Genomic DNA, 13,142 nt, shown 5'->3' with positions numbered 1-13,142 from the left:
ATATTCTTTAAAAACTTTGTGAGTGTAATGTTTAGTGTTAATTTTTTATTGTTTATTTCCCTTTTACTTCTTGTCTATTTCACTTGCTTTGTTTCCCATGACAATAAAGCCATTTGAACTGAAAATGAATTGAGACAGAGAGAGACAGAGAGAAAATGGAAGATACAATTTAAAAGAGAGAAAGACAGAGAGATGGAGAGCGAGAGAGAAAGACAGAGAAAGAGAGAGAGACGGAGAGAGGAAAGAGAGAGAGACAGTGACAAGAGAGATAGATAGAACGGCGCCTGTCTCACTAACAGGATTAAAGCTGATCATCTTTTTTTTTAGGGATTGTTCCAGTTTCCACAGGTGCCACCCAGGAAACCCAGGGAACTCTGATGGCCCCCAACACAGGTCAGTGACAGGGCGGAACAATTTTCCATGCGCACATGTACACATATGACTGCTCAACCAGGTGAAGGGAAAAAAGAATAACGCAGCAGTTGAGGTGTTTTGATGTCCCCAATGTCACTACGTGACAAGGCCCCTCTCCCTACAGTCTATCAACCAGCATATCCCTCCTGCTTCTGCCGCTTTCTCTTTCTGACACGCTTTGAAAATATAACACTGAAAATACATATGTAGCCTATGCTGTTCAGCTGCATCATATCTTTGTCAGACGCAAAGGCATGTTGGAGTCTGACGCAACAACCTCCACCAGCACTCGGGCACGCACTTTTATCAGTTTGAGCAGGAGACAGGAGTTGTTTGTTTTCATGCAGCAAAAAGTATACAAACACACAGCCAGCCAACACACAGCCATGTTTGACAGAGCGCCATAAAAGATAACGTCTCAGGTTCCATTTCAGCTAGCTAGTTGTCATTGCTTCAGGATTTACAGACAGGGCTCCCTGCTAGTCGACTTCACCTGTTCTCATAGACTAGACGTAACATAGCAAATGTAAATCCGGGACACCCAAATTAGTATGGTATGTTACATTTGGTATGGTTACATAAGACATAAGGTCACTTAAAGATACAATATGTAACTTTTTGGGGCGACTCGATCAAATTCATATAGAAATGTGCGTTATAGATATGTCATTCTCATTGAAAGCAAGTCTAAGAAGCGGTAGATCTGTTCTATGTGCGCTATTTCTATGCTTCCCATTTTTAAGTTTCGCTTTTGCGTCTTTTACTTTCGGGTTTTGTACATCAGCTACAAACAGCTGAAAATACAATATTTTTGGTTATGGAAAATATATTTCACGGCGGTTAAGATGGTACAATAATTCTTTACACTATACTTGCTTGTTTTGTCACAAAAACTGAAATTAGACAAACTATTAGAATTTTTGCAACCAGGAAATGGTCAGAGTGAATTCTGCATAGTGCATCTTTAAGACAAAAACGACAGGAGGGTGGTTGGTCAGGGTGGATGGGTAGGAGTATAACTCAAACTTCTAGCAACCAAAAGGTTGTGTGTTCGATTCCCATTATGGACAACTTTAGCATTTTAGCAACTTTGCAACTACTTAGCATGTTACATAACCCTTCCCCTAACCCTAATCTTTACCCTTTAACCTAACTCCTAATCCCCAACCCTAACTCCTAGCCTAGCTAACGTTAGCCACCTAGCTAATGTTAGCATTAGCCACCTAGCTAATGTAAATCTCATAAAATTGGAATTCGTAACATATCATACATACTGCAAATTCGTAACATATTACACAAATTACAAGTTGTAACATATCATACGAATTGTAATTCATAGCATATCATACAAATGGATGATTGACATCCACAAATTAATACATACCATACAAAAACGTACCATATCATACTAAATGGAGTGTCTCGGTTTTACGAAAGACCAGAATCTCTACTCAGAATTTCTACTCTACTCAAGTTTGCTCAGATTCTCATCCTGTTGGTTTCGTCAAGGTCGATGTTCTTTTAATTGACTCGTCAACAATTAAGTGGCTTTATAAGAGAGCCGATAAGCTATTAAAACATCCCCTTAAATTGCTCTAAATGTGTCACATTTAAACACATGAACACATTTTCTGTCGCACCCCTGCCGTGGTGACGGCGGTGCTTTTGCAGACCACAACATCACGCAAAGCAGAGATTATTCACCATGACTAACAGTTAGATCATAAAGGGACAGACAAGTATCATTCTTCAAATATCATTCAGTCAAGCATGAACTTTTCCTCTTAGTTAAGAGTGGCTAATTGTCGTATCAATAATGATTCTACATATGTTATAACATGATTGGAAAGGGTTAAATCATGTAAAAGCATGGCTAAAACTTTTCATAATAAAATTACATTTGAAATTAAAACTATAACGACAATTTAGTAATTCAAATGAGATAGCTTAGCTCTAAGACTCAACCAAAATAAAGGCAGCAAATAAAAGTGTGGGGGGGACCCTGAGTGTAGCGATAGGCCAATGTTCACATGGAAAACTAAATACTGAAGCATTTTCAAGGGATGCATGGCCTAACATTTAACAGTGGTAGAAAATGCGTTTCCATATAGCTCGTTTTGTCTTGTGAAGATAACATATCCTAATCCTTATTGAGCTACTTACTGTAGACTATTCTACATGATAACGACGAGCCAAGATACCGGTTTCTCCAGCTTCCGATTAAGCGACTCCAAAAATACAAATCGTAATGTAACATACTAGAATAGGCTATTTAACAGTAATAAACATTGTTCTCACCTTTTAGGAGGTGAGCTGCTCTGGTGTCTCTGTCAAGTCCTCAGGAATGTAGAGCGATACCGCCCGAGGAACGTTGGTCTGATTCGTTGCAGGTGTTCGGTTATTTGCGAGCCACAGTCAGAGGTGAACCATCAAGCGGCACCAAAACCGTATAAAGTGCAGAAAAACGAATCGGGTTTAGGAGAGGTCCAAAAGACAAAAACGGGGTATCTCTCAGTGTATAACCTAGTCCATCCTATCACGCAGAGAGAAGAGGCATACAATAAGTGATCCGAGTGAGAACGATGCTCACTTCCCCAGAAGCCAAGCGCTACTGAACAAAAGAGCGCAGATACGCGCTGCAGAGTCCCGCTATTCAAATCAGCGACGAAAAATGGGAGATGGGGGGGCGTGGGCGTTGTGGGGTGTTAGTCCTTTGGATGGGAGCGGGACCGAGGGAGGGAGGGAGGGAGGGAGGGAGGGAGGGAGGGAGGGAGGGAGGGAGAGAGAGAGAGAGAGAGATGTAATTTGGCACATCTGCCCTATTACTGTATAATCCCGTTTGGCTATTTTGAGTGCCACGATTAAATAGCCTGGGGGATAATGTTACCTTGTGATGCAAATTCACCTTGACTTTGCGGAGTAAGGAAGTTAGACGTATAATTCATTAATGCTGAAACCTGAGATTCATAATTAGCCCTACTCTTGTTTCTGAAGTAAAATATATTAATTATAGGCTTAAAATACGTTTGATATCACACTTTACTGATAGGCTTGTCGCTCTTCCAAACAACACTAAATTAAGACCTATCTACTAAAACTATCAACTACTCAGACAGGCATATAATACACTTCACTGTCAATATGTTAAAACGTTAGTAAAGGTATGTGTCACCAACCAAAACATTAAACTAATTGCAATTAATGCTAAAGTCATGAGTTAATAGCTCTTGTAAATTATATGAACTCATATTATTGTCTAGCCTTCTTGAAGTCTACAGAAATCATTAAGAACTGCCTCCCAACCCACCGCTTTACCACTCTGAGAATAATGATCCCCCACGAGACGCCATGGTGCCGCAAGGGGGAGATTACTCGCCCTACTAATTCACAGCCCACCAGATACACTTTCAGTATTGCTTGTTCTTTTAAGGAGGGAAAAACTTTTTTCTGCAGATGGCTTTTTGAAACGTACCTGGTTTGTTCTTGGAGTGTAGAAATTGGGATTTTAGAAAATCTCCTTGTGATACATTGAACTGTGAACTTATTCTAAACAATATGCTGGTGTTGAGTTTCATACTTTCCAACCTGGCAAACTGTGGGACTACTGAGACGGCTCTACACCGCCCAGTGCTATTTTCAGTGCGTAGAATACCTGCGCTGTCCATGGTGCCGAAGTGTTACCAAGCGCCACACGTTGTTGTTCAGGGCTTTCCTTCCAGCACCAAGCGCGTTACTAGGTTTTCCCAACGCACACAGCTACAACAGCTGCTACATGGTCTGTCAAAAGTTAAAGCTGCAATATGTACTTTTTGGGCGACCCAACCAAATTCACTTAGAAAAGTGAGTTATAGATCTGTCATTCTAATTGAAAGCAAGCATAAGAAGCGATAGAGCTGTTCTTACATTTACATTTTAGTCATTTAGCAGACGCTCTTATCCAGAGCGACTTACAGTAGTGAATGCATACATTTCATTTCATACATTTTATTTTTTCCATACTGGCCCCCCGTGGGAATCGAACCCACAACCCTGGCGTTGCAAACACCATGCGTTGCAAACACCATGCTCTACCAACTGAGCTACAGGGAAGGCTATGTTCTATGGTATATATGTTCTATGTCGCTATTTCTATGCTTCCTTTTCCTTTTGTTGTTTTTGCTTCTTTTAATTTCGGTTTTGGACACCAGCTTCAAACAGCTGAAAATACAATATTTTTGGTTAGGGAAACGATATTTAGAAAGTTTATATACTTGCTCGTTTTGTCACCTAAACTGAAATTAGGTAAACTATTAACATTTTAGCAAACAGGAAATGGCTTTTGAATTTCCAGTCTTTTTATATTTACTGCACTTATCTTTCACTTAAAACATTGCTTTTTGTGTCCAATAGAGTCTGACGTTGTATTCAAAGCAAACAATTACTAACCAATTTCCAGTGGCATTTACAGGAAACGAAGGGGCCTTCACCATTGACATTTCATTGCTAATCGGTCATTCTTGAATTGCGGGGACATTTATGTCCCTTGCCTTTGCAACCATGAAAAACACTTTAAATGACTAATATTTATAAGTCATACATGATTTGGCTTATAGTGAACGTTTATCAATGATAGAACATAATGAAGTATTTTACTGCAAAACGTTAAACAGTGTTGTCAAACATATGGCCTGCCAGCCAGGGGCGGAAATCCCGGGGGGGACGGGGGGACATGACCCCCCCATCCTGGGAAGAATATGATTTGTCCCCCCCAATATATCACTGAAACATAACTATGTAATTTAAATAATATTAATAATACGCAATGAAAGCAATTGTGCTGATTATAGACACTTAATAGCTCGTTGTTAAGTTTCAAAAGATTGCGACCCCCCCACCCTTTGCCTCACAATGGTTTGATCCACTGCCAGTTCCTTAGCTTGCGAGGTAACGTAGAGGTCGTATCTACTGTCTGAAAGGCACTCAATGCACGTAACTGACGTGAGGTTAATCCAGTCAATCGCGCACACACACTAGCTGAATATGCAGAGCTAGTGCGCAAATATTAACTATTAAGCTAGCTAGTACCTATTCCATTTATGTGGCGTCGTCAAAGATGAAATCTTTGCTATCGTCAATTTATTCCAAGATGAGCATGCATGTAAGTTAGTGCTTCAAAGATTATAGCAAACACCACTGAATTGGTGCTCGCTAGCTTTGCAAATTCAGCTATTGTTGGAAGCAGCCAATATGAAACAAACGATTAAAATTACAAAAGGTTGCAGCATATGTTGTGTAAATGGTGAACTCATACAGCTGTCAACTCTTGTCACTGCAATCCGTTTCACATTTGCTAGCTACCTTTTAGATCGAAGCCCATATAGAATGATAGAAGATAAGATGATAGAAGCCCATCTCCTACTGTAAATAACCTACATACTGTGTGTGTGTAGCCAACCAGGTAGAAAAATGGCAGAAAAATGGCAGAAAAAAGACGGACATCAGAGTATTTTTCAGTACACCAAAACGCAAAGTAAGAACCCTAGTAGCCTAATATCTCAAAGACTAGTTGATAAAATGTTCATAAGAAACAAATGAAATTCTAATGGAAATGTTTCACAATGATGTCATTAGGCAGAGCAGGCAACAGATGGCACACAGACAGCAGAGTTGGGGACAGATATGCAGGGACAGACTGGCAGAGACTGTCACGTCCTGACCAGCAGATGGAGCTGTTGTAGTAGTTTGGGGGTCAGGACGTGGCAGTCTTGTGTGTCTTGTGACTCCTGATCAGGAACAGCTGGGAATTGTTGTTCCTGATTGGGAGTCATATATGTAGGAGTTGTTTGTGGGTGGTTGTTTTTACACTGCGTGTATAGCCTGTAAAACTGCTACTGTTGTCACCTTCATTGTTTTTTCAAGTGGATGCTTTACTCTTTTTTGGTAATAAATAACCATGAGTATTCACATACCTGCTGCGCCTTGGTCCATTCATGAAGACAACCGTGACAGAGACAGGGAGTCTCAGGTAAGTTTGTTGAGTCTTTGTTTGGCAACATTATGAAAGGTTCTCAATTTTTTTTACTTGTAAAATAGGAACATAATTGGAAAATGCCATGGATACCCCCACTCTCAACTTAAACTGGTGACTGAACTAAGATTTGTTAATGTCAATGGTATTGCTGTTGTGATTAGTTGTGTAGTTTTGGGTACCGGTAGTTAGGAGTACGGCAAACACCTTATTTCTTTGGTTCCTCAATATACATTTACCATATTAAACGTAGGCTATGTGTTACAGCACTACTTTTGGTGTCTCCCTCAGGAATTGCTCTTGAGAAAATGTAATATAATTGTCCCCTCCAAAGTTGATATCAGATTTTCGCCCCTGCTGCCAGCTGGATCCGGCCCGTGAGGGAAATTCAATCCGGCCCATAGGTGGTTTGAGTAAAAAGAGAGAGAGAAAAAAAACGAACTCAATATACTTTAAAACGACAAACAACAAATTGAAACTGTGTAGAAATGATAATGGACCTACATTCATACAGTTGCTTGACTGTCCAGATCATTAATAATTGTATTTTATTTAATATTTTATTTTTTTGCAGACGTAATGTTGCAAAGCTATCAGTAATTTACCACAGTTACCGGAATCTTCAGTAATTTGGGGAATTAACATATAAACTTAGCAAAAAAATAAACATCCTCTCACTGTCAACTGCGTTTATTGTCAGCAAACTTAACATGTGTAAATATTTGTATGAACATAACAAGATTCAAGAACGGAGACATAAACTGAACAAGTTCCACAGACGTGACTAACAGAAATTGAATAATTTGTCCCTGAACAAGGGGGGGGGAATGGCCCTAGCCCTCAACCTCCAATCCAACAGGTCCCAGACGTGCTCAATGGGATTGAGATCCGGGCTCTTTGCTGGCCATGGCAGAACACTGACATTCCTGTCTTGCAGGATATCACGCACAGAATGAGTAGTATGGCTGGTGGCATTGTGATGCTGGAGGGTCATGTCAGGATGAGCCTGCAGGAAGGGTACCACATGAGGGAGGAGGATGTCTTCACTGTAACGCACAGCGTTGAGATTGCCTGCAATGACAGCAAGCTCAGTCGATGACGCTGTGACACACTGCCCCAGACCATGACGGACCCTCCACCTCCAAATCAATCCCGCTCCAGAGTACAGGCCTCGGTGTAACGCTCATTCCTTCGACGATAAACGCAAATCCGACCATCACCCCTTGTGAGACAAAACGACAACTCGTCAGTGAAGAGCACTGTCTTAGGCGTCTCACAGTACGGACATTGCAATTTATTGCCCTGGCCCCATCTGCAGTCTTCATGCCTCCTTGCAGCATGCCTAAGGCTCGTTCAATCAGATGAGCAGGGATCCTGGGCATCTTTCTTTTTGGTGTTTTTCAGAGTCAGTAGAAAGGCCTCTTTGTCCTAAGTTTTCATAACTGTGACCTTAATTGCAAACCGTCTGTAAGCTGTTAGTGTCTTAACAACCATTCCACAGGTGCATGTTCATTTTTTATGGTTCATTGAACAAGCATGGGAAACAGTGTTTAAACCCTTTACAATGAAGATCTGTGAAGTTATTTGGATTTTTACAAATTATCGTTGGAAGACCGGATCCTGAAAAAGAGCCGTTTCTTTTTTTGACTAGTTGAATAACTGTAAAAAAAAAAAAAATGGTATTCATTTTCTATATCTGTGTCTATATTGCCCATGAGTTTATAGTAGATAGACCTATGGTTGAAGAGAAAATAGCCTAATTAATGAAAAAGCATCTAATCAACAATGGCATAATTTTCAATTAATTCTGCAATCTGTCCAACTATTTTCTTTTTTCACAACTGCAACCAGCTTGATGCCAAAACAGTGACAACAAATAAGTCATATTGACATACTCAAATAAAGAAATGTTTGTTTGCATTACCAGTATCAGAAATTGCAGCCCAAAGAAATGCTTCATAGAGTTCAAGTAACAGACACATCTCAACTTCAACTGTTCAGAGGAGGCAGTGTGATCAGGCCTTCATTGTCGAATTGCTGCAAAGAAACCACTACTAAAGGACACGAATAAGAGGAAAAGACTTGCTTGGGCCAAGAAACACAGACAATGGACATTAGCATCTGATGAAGCTCATCAAAGGTTAGTGAATATTTTTGCTGTATTTCTGTTTTTTGTGATGCATGTCCTTGCTTGGAAAATGGCTGTGTGGTTTTTCTTGTGAAGTTTATGTCCTAACATAATCTAATTTTATGCTTTCGCCGTAAAGCCTTTTTGAAATCGGACAATGTGGTTAGATTAACGAGAAGTTTATCTTTAAAATGGTGTAAAATAGTTGATTGAGAAAATGAAATTATGAGATTTTTGCTGTTTTGTATTTCGAAGCCCTGATATTTAACTGGCTGTTGATTGTGTGTACCGCGGGTGGGACGCTAGCGTCCCACGTAGCCCATAGAAGTTAACCTGTTGGGGGTAGGGGGCAGTATTGACACGGCCGGATAAAAAACGTACCCGATTTAATCTGGTTACTACTCCTGCCCAGTAACTAGAATATGCATATAATTATTGGCTTTGGATAGAAAACACCCTAAAGTTTCTAAAACTGTTTGAATGGTGTCTGTGAGTATAACAGAACTCATTTGGCAGGCAAAAACCTGAAGATTCTGAACAGGAAGGGGCCTGTCTGACAAGTTGTTGTTCATCTTGGCTCTTTTTATTGAAGACTGAGGATCTTTGCTGTAACGTGACACTTCCTACGGCTCCCATAGGCTCTCAGAGCCTGGGAAAAAGCTGAATGAGATCAAGGCAGTCCCAGGCTGAAACACATTTACGCTTTTGGCAAGTGGCCGATCAGAGGACAATGGGCTTAGGCGCGTGCACGAGTCGACCCCGTGCTTTATTTTCTTTCCTCTTTTTACCTAAACGCAGATTCCCGGTCGGAATATTATCGCTTTTTTACGAGAAAAATGGCATAAAAATTGATTTTAAACAGCGGTTGACATGCTTCGAAGTACGGTAATGGAATATTGAGAATTTGTCATTAAATGCGCCGTGCCCTTCACCCTTTCGGATAGTGTCTTGAACGCACAAACAAAACGCCGCTGTTTGGATATAACAATGGATTATTTGGGACCAAACCAACATTTGTTATTGAAGTAATAGTCCTGGGAGTGCATTCTGACAAAGAACACCAAAGGTAATAACATCAACCTCTATGGGCTAGGTGGGACGCTTGCGTCCCACCTACTCAACAGCCAGTGTAATCCCGTGGCGCGTTATTCAAATACCTCAAAAATGCAAAAAACTTCAATTTCTCAAACATATGACTATTTTACACCATTTTAAAGACAAGATTCTCGTTAATCTAACCACACTGTCCGATTTCAAAAAGGCTTTACAACGAAAGCAAAACATTAGATTATGTCAGCAGAGTACCCAGCCAGAAATAATCAGACACCCATTTTTCAAGCTAGCATATAATGTCACATAAACCCAAACCACAGCTAAATGTAGCACTAACCTTTGATCTTCATCAGATGACAACCCTATGTTATACAATACATGCATGTTTTGTTCAATCAAGTTCATATTTATATCAAAAACCAGCTTTTTACATTAGCATGTGACTAGCATGTGACTAGCATTCCCACCGAACACTGCCGGTGAATTTACTAAATTACTCATGATAAACGTTCACAAAAAGCATAACAATTATTTTAAGAATTATAGATACAGAACTCCTCTATGCACTCGATATGTCCGATTTTAAAATAGCTTTTCGGTGAAAGCACATTTTGCAATATTCTCAGTAGATAGCCTGGCATCACAGGGCTAGCTATTTAGACACCCAGCAAGTTTAGCACTCACCAAAGTCAGATTTACTATAAGAAAAATGTTATTACCTTTGCTGTCTTCGTCAGAATGCACTCCCAGGACTTCTACTTCAATAACAAATGTTGGTTTGGTCCCAAATAATCCATTGTTATATCCAAATAGCGGCGTTTTGTTTGTGCGTTCAAGACACTATCCGAAAGGGTGAAGGGTGACGAGCAATGGCGCAATTCGTGACTAAAAAATTCTAAATATTCCATTACCGTACTTCGAAGCATGTCAACTGCTGTTTAAAATCAATTTTTATGCAATTTTTCTCATAAAAAAGCGATAATATTCTGACCGGGAATCTGCGTTTAGGTAAACAGACGAAAGAAAATAAAGCATGGGGTCGACTCGGGCACTCGCCTAAGCCCATAGTACTCTGATCGGCCACTTGCCAAAAGCGATAATGTGTTTCAGCCAGAGCCTGCCTCGATATCGTTCAGCTTTTTCCCGGGCTCTGAGAGCCTATGGGAGCCGTAGGAAGTGTCACGTTATAGCAAAGATCCTCAGTCTTCAATAAAAAGAGCCAAGATGAAACACAACTTGTCAGACAGGCCACTACCTGCATGGAATCTTCTCAGGTTTTGGCCTGCCATATGAGTTCTGTTATACTCACAGACACCATTCAAACAGTTTTAGAAACTTTAGGGTGTTTTCTATCCAAAGCCAATAATTATATGCATATTCTAGTTACTGGGCAGGAGTAGTAACCAGATTAAATCGGGTACGTTTTTTATCTGGCCGTGTCAATACTGCCCCCTAGCCCTAACAGGTTAACAAAGAAATGGGTACTCCTGTTTGCTTAATTTAGAGTTATTCATGTAACTTTAGTTGTTCTACAAACGTTGGGCTATATGTTTTGATTTTTAACATTCTAAGGCTGCATGATGCGACTCCAATGATGATTTGAAAAAAAATTGCTTGAAAGGCATGAGCACTACTTTGTTATTTTGCGCAGGCTGTACACACTTAATCAGTCTCTCATTCACAATTTGAGAAGCACTTGATAATGCCTCGAATGTTCCAGCTGCCTCCCCTTTGTGTGGACGTAGTGCCCCCTAAACAAATCCATGCCTTTTGGGCTAATATAATAACTAGAATTCCCTTCTCCCTGAGTGCTGCTGGCTCAGAACCACCTCTCACTCACATGGCTCTCCATTATGTGATCGGGTCTTTCTCACAGGCTACAAGTGAAGACACATCCGGGATGCAACTGTGCACATCCTTATCCAATTCCGAGTTGCATATTGAAGATATTGGAAGAACTGTCCACATTTACTTTTTGCCAGCCAACAAGATGAGTAGGCCTAACGAACAGCCAAAAGCACTAGCCAATGTCATTCTACTATCCTCGATAGTACAAAAATGTACCTATTCTGTACAATTAATAAATATTCCAAACATAGTTTGGGACAGTTGTGGGATGCAATAGATCCCAAATTAATATAACCACTAGCATCAAAAACCTTTTTACGCAATGAAGCTGATGCAACAGATCAGAACGTTTAGCTTAAAATGTTGATAAACTATTTGGCTATTTATTCACATTATAAGCACTGCAATGTGCACATGGCAGTCGGATATAAGCGTAAATGTTCCATTAGCAGGAAAACATCATTATCAAAGGTGCCCGCTAATTGGATTATGCATGTAATGCTTTTATCATAAATGTGCTTTTTTATGGTGAAAATTATCTTCCCCAAACTTGAAACTCACCCGCTGCTTATGTATGCCAGTTAGAATCTACACCCCTTGTAAAGTGAATTAATGTGCTTACTTTTAAGAAGTTATTTGGCCACTTTAGTTGTGATACAAACCTTCTCAAAATATACAGGCCTATGGGCTAGGCTACATGAGGTGTGCAACTATGATTCCAAAAACAACAAGTGATAATATATAATTCACCCGTGATAGGCTAATATTGTCACCAATGCAATTGCATAGCATGTAGAAATGTTGCGCAACATGAGCTGATGGGCTCTCATGAAGTGTTTGATTAGATTTTTTAAATAAAATGTCCATTGATGTCAGAGCGATTAGAGGGACAATAGAGTGCTGAGTACCAGGCAGTTAGCAAGTTTGTTAGGACACTAATGACCATCAGCAGCATCAGAGATTGGAGAAGCCTAGTTACCGTGACTAAACGGTCACATGGAATTTGACTACCTTCATGACTCGTAACCACGGGTGTGACGGTTATACAGTACCAGGACCGAGTTGATGTGCAAGTGTACGAGGTAATTGAGGTAGATATGTACACTGAACAAAAATATAAACACAACGTGCAACAATCTCAAAGATTGTACTGAATTTCAGTTCATATAAAGAAATCAATCAGTTGAAATAAATGAATTAGGTCCTAATCTATGGATTTCATATGACTGCATCTGTTAGTCACAAACACCTTAAGGTAGGGGCGTGGATCAGAAAACAAGTCAGTATATGGTGTGACCACCATTTGCCTCATGAGCACAACACATCTCCTTTGCATAGAGTTGATCTGGCCTGTGGAATGTTGTCCCACTCCTCTTCAATGGCTGTGTGAAGTTGCTGGATATTGACGGGACCTTGAACACGCTGTCGCACACATCGATCCAGATCATCCCAAACATGCTCAATGGATGACATGTCTGGTGAGTATGCAGGCCATGGAAGAACTGGGAAGTTTTCAGCTTCCAGGAACTGTGTACAGATCCTTGCGACATGGGGCATTATCATGCTGAAACATGAGGTGATGGCGGCGGATGAATGGCACGAAAATGGGCCTCAGGGTCTCGTCATGGTATTGCTGTGCATTCAAATTGCCATTGATAAAATGCAATTGTGTTCATTCTCCGTAGCTTATGC

The 13,142-nt window shown here is 40.3% G+C and overlaps 1 protein-coding gene across 1 annotated transcript in view; it reads right to left on the bottom strand.

Annotated features, from left to right (window-relative positions):
* The window catches only part of ncanb (neurocan b), a 248,427-nt gene extending 245,378 nt beyond the window's left edge, over positions 1–3,049 (bottom strand). The window contains exon 1 of the mRNA XM_045697231.1: positions 2,713–3,049. The gene's annotated coding sequence lies outside the window, so the exon portion shown is untranslated. The remainder of the gene's footprint in view (positions 1–2,712) is intronic.
* Positions 3,050–13,142: the final 10,093 nt, after the last annotated feature.

Source organism: Salmo salar, chromosome ssa16 (assembly GCF_905237065.1).
Source record: "Salmo salar chromosome ssa16, Ssal_v3.1, whole genome shotgun sequence".
NCBI classification, from domain to species: Eukaryota; Metazoa; Chordata; class Actinopteri; order Salmoniformes; family Salmonidae; genus Salmo; species Salmo salar.
The sequence above is the reverse complement of the archived record's forward strand: the minus strand, read 5'-3'. Positions and strand labels throughout refer to the sequence as shown.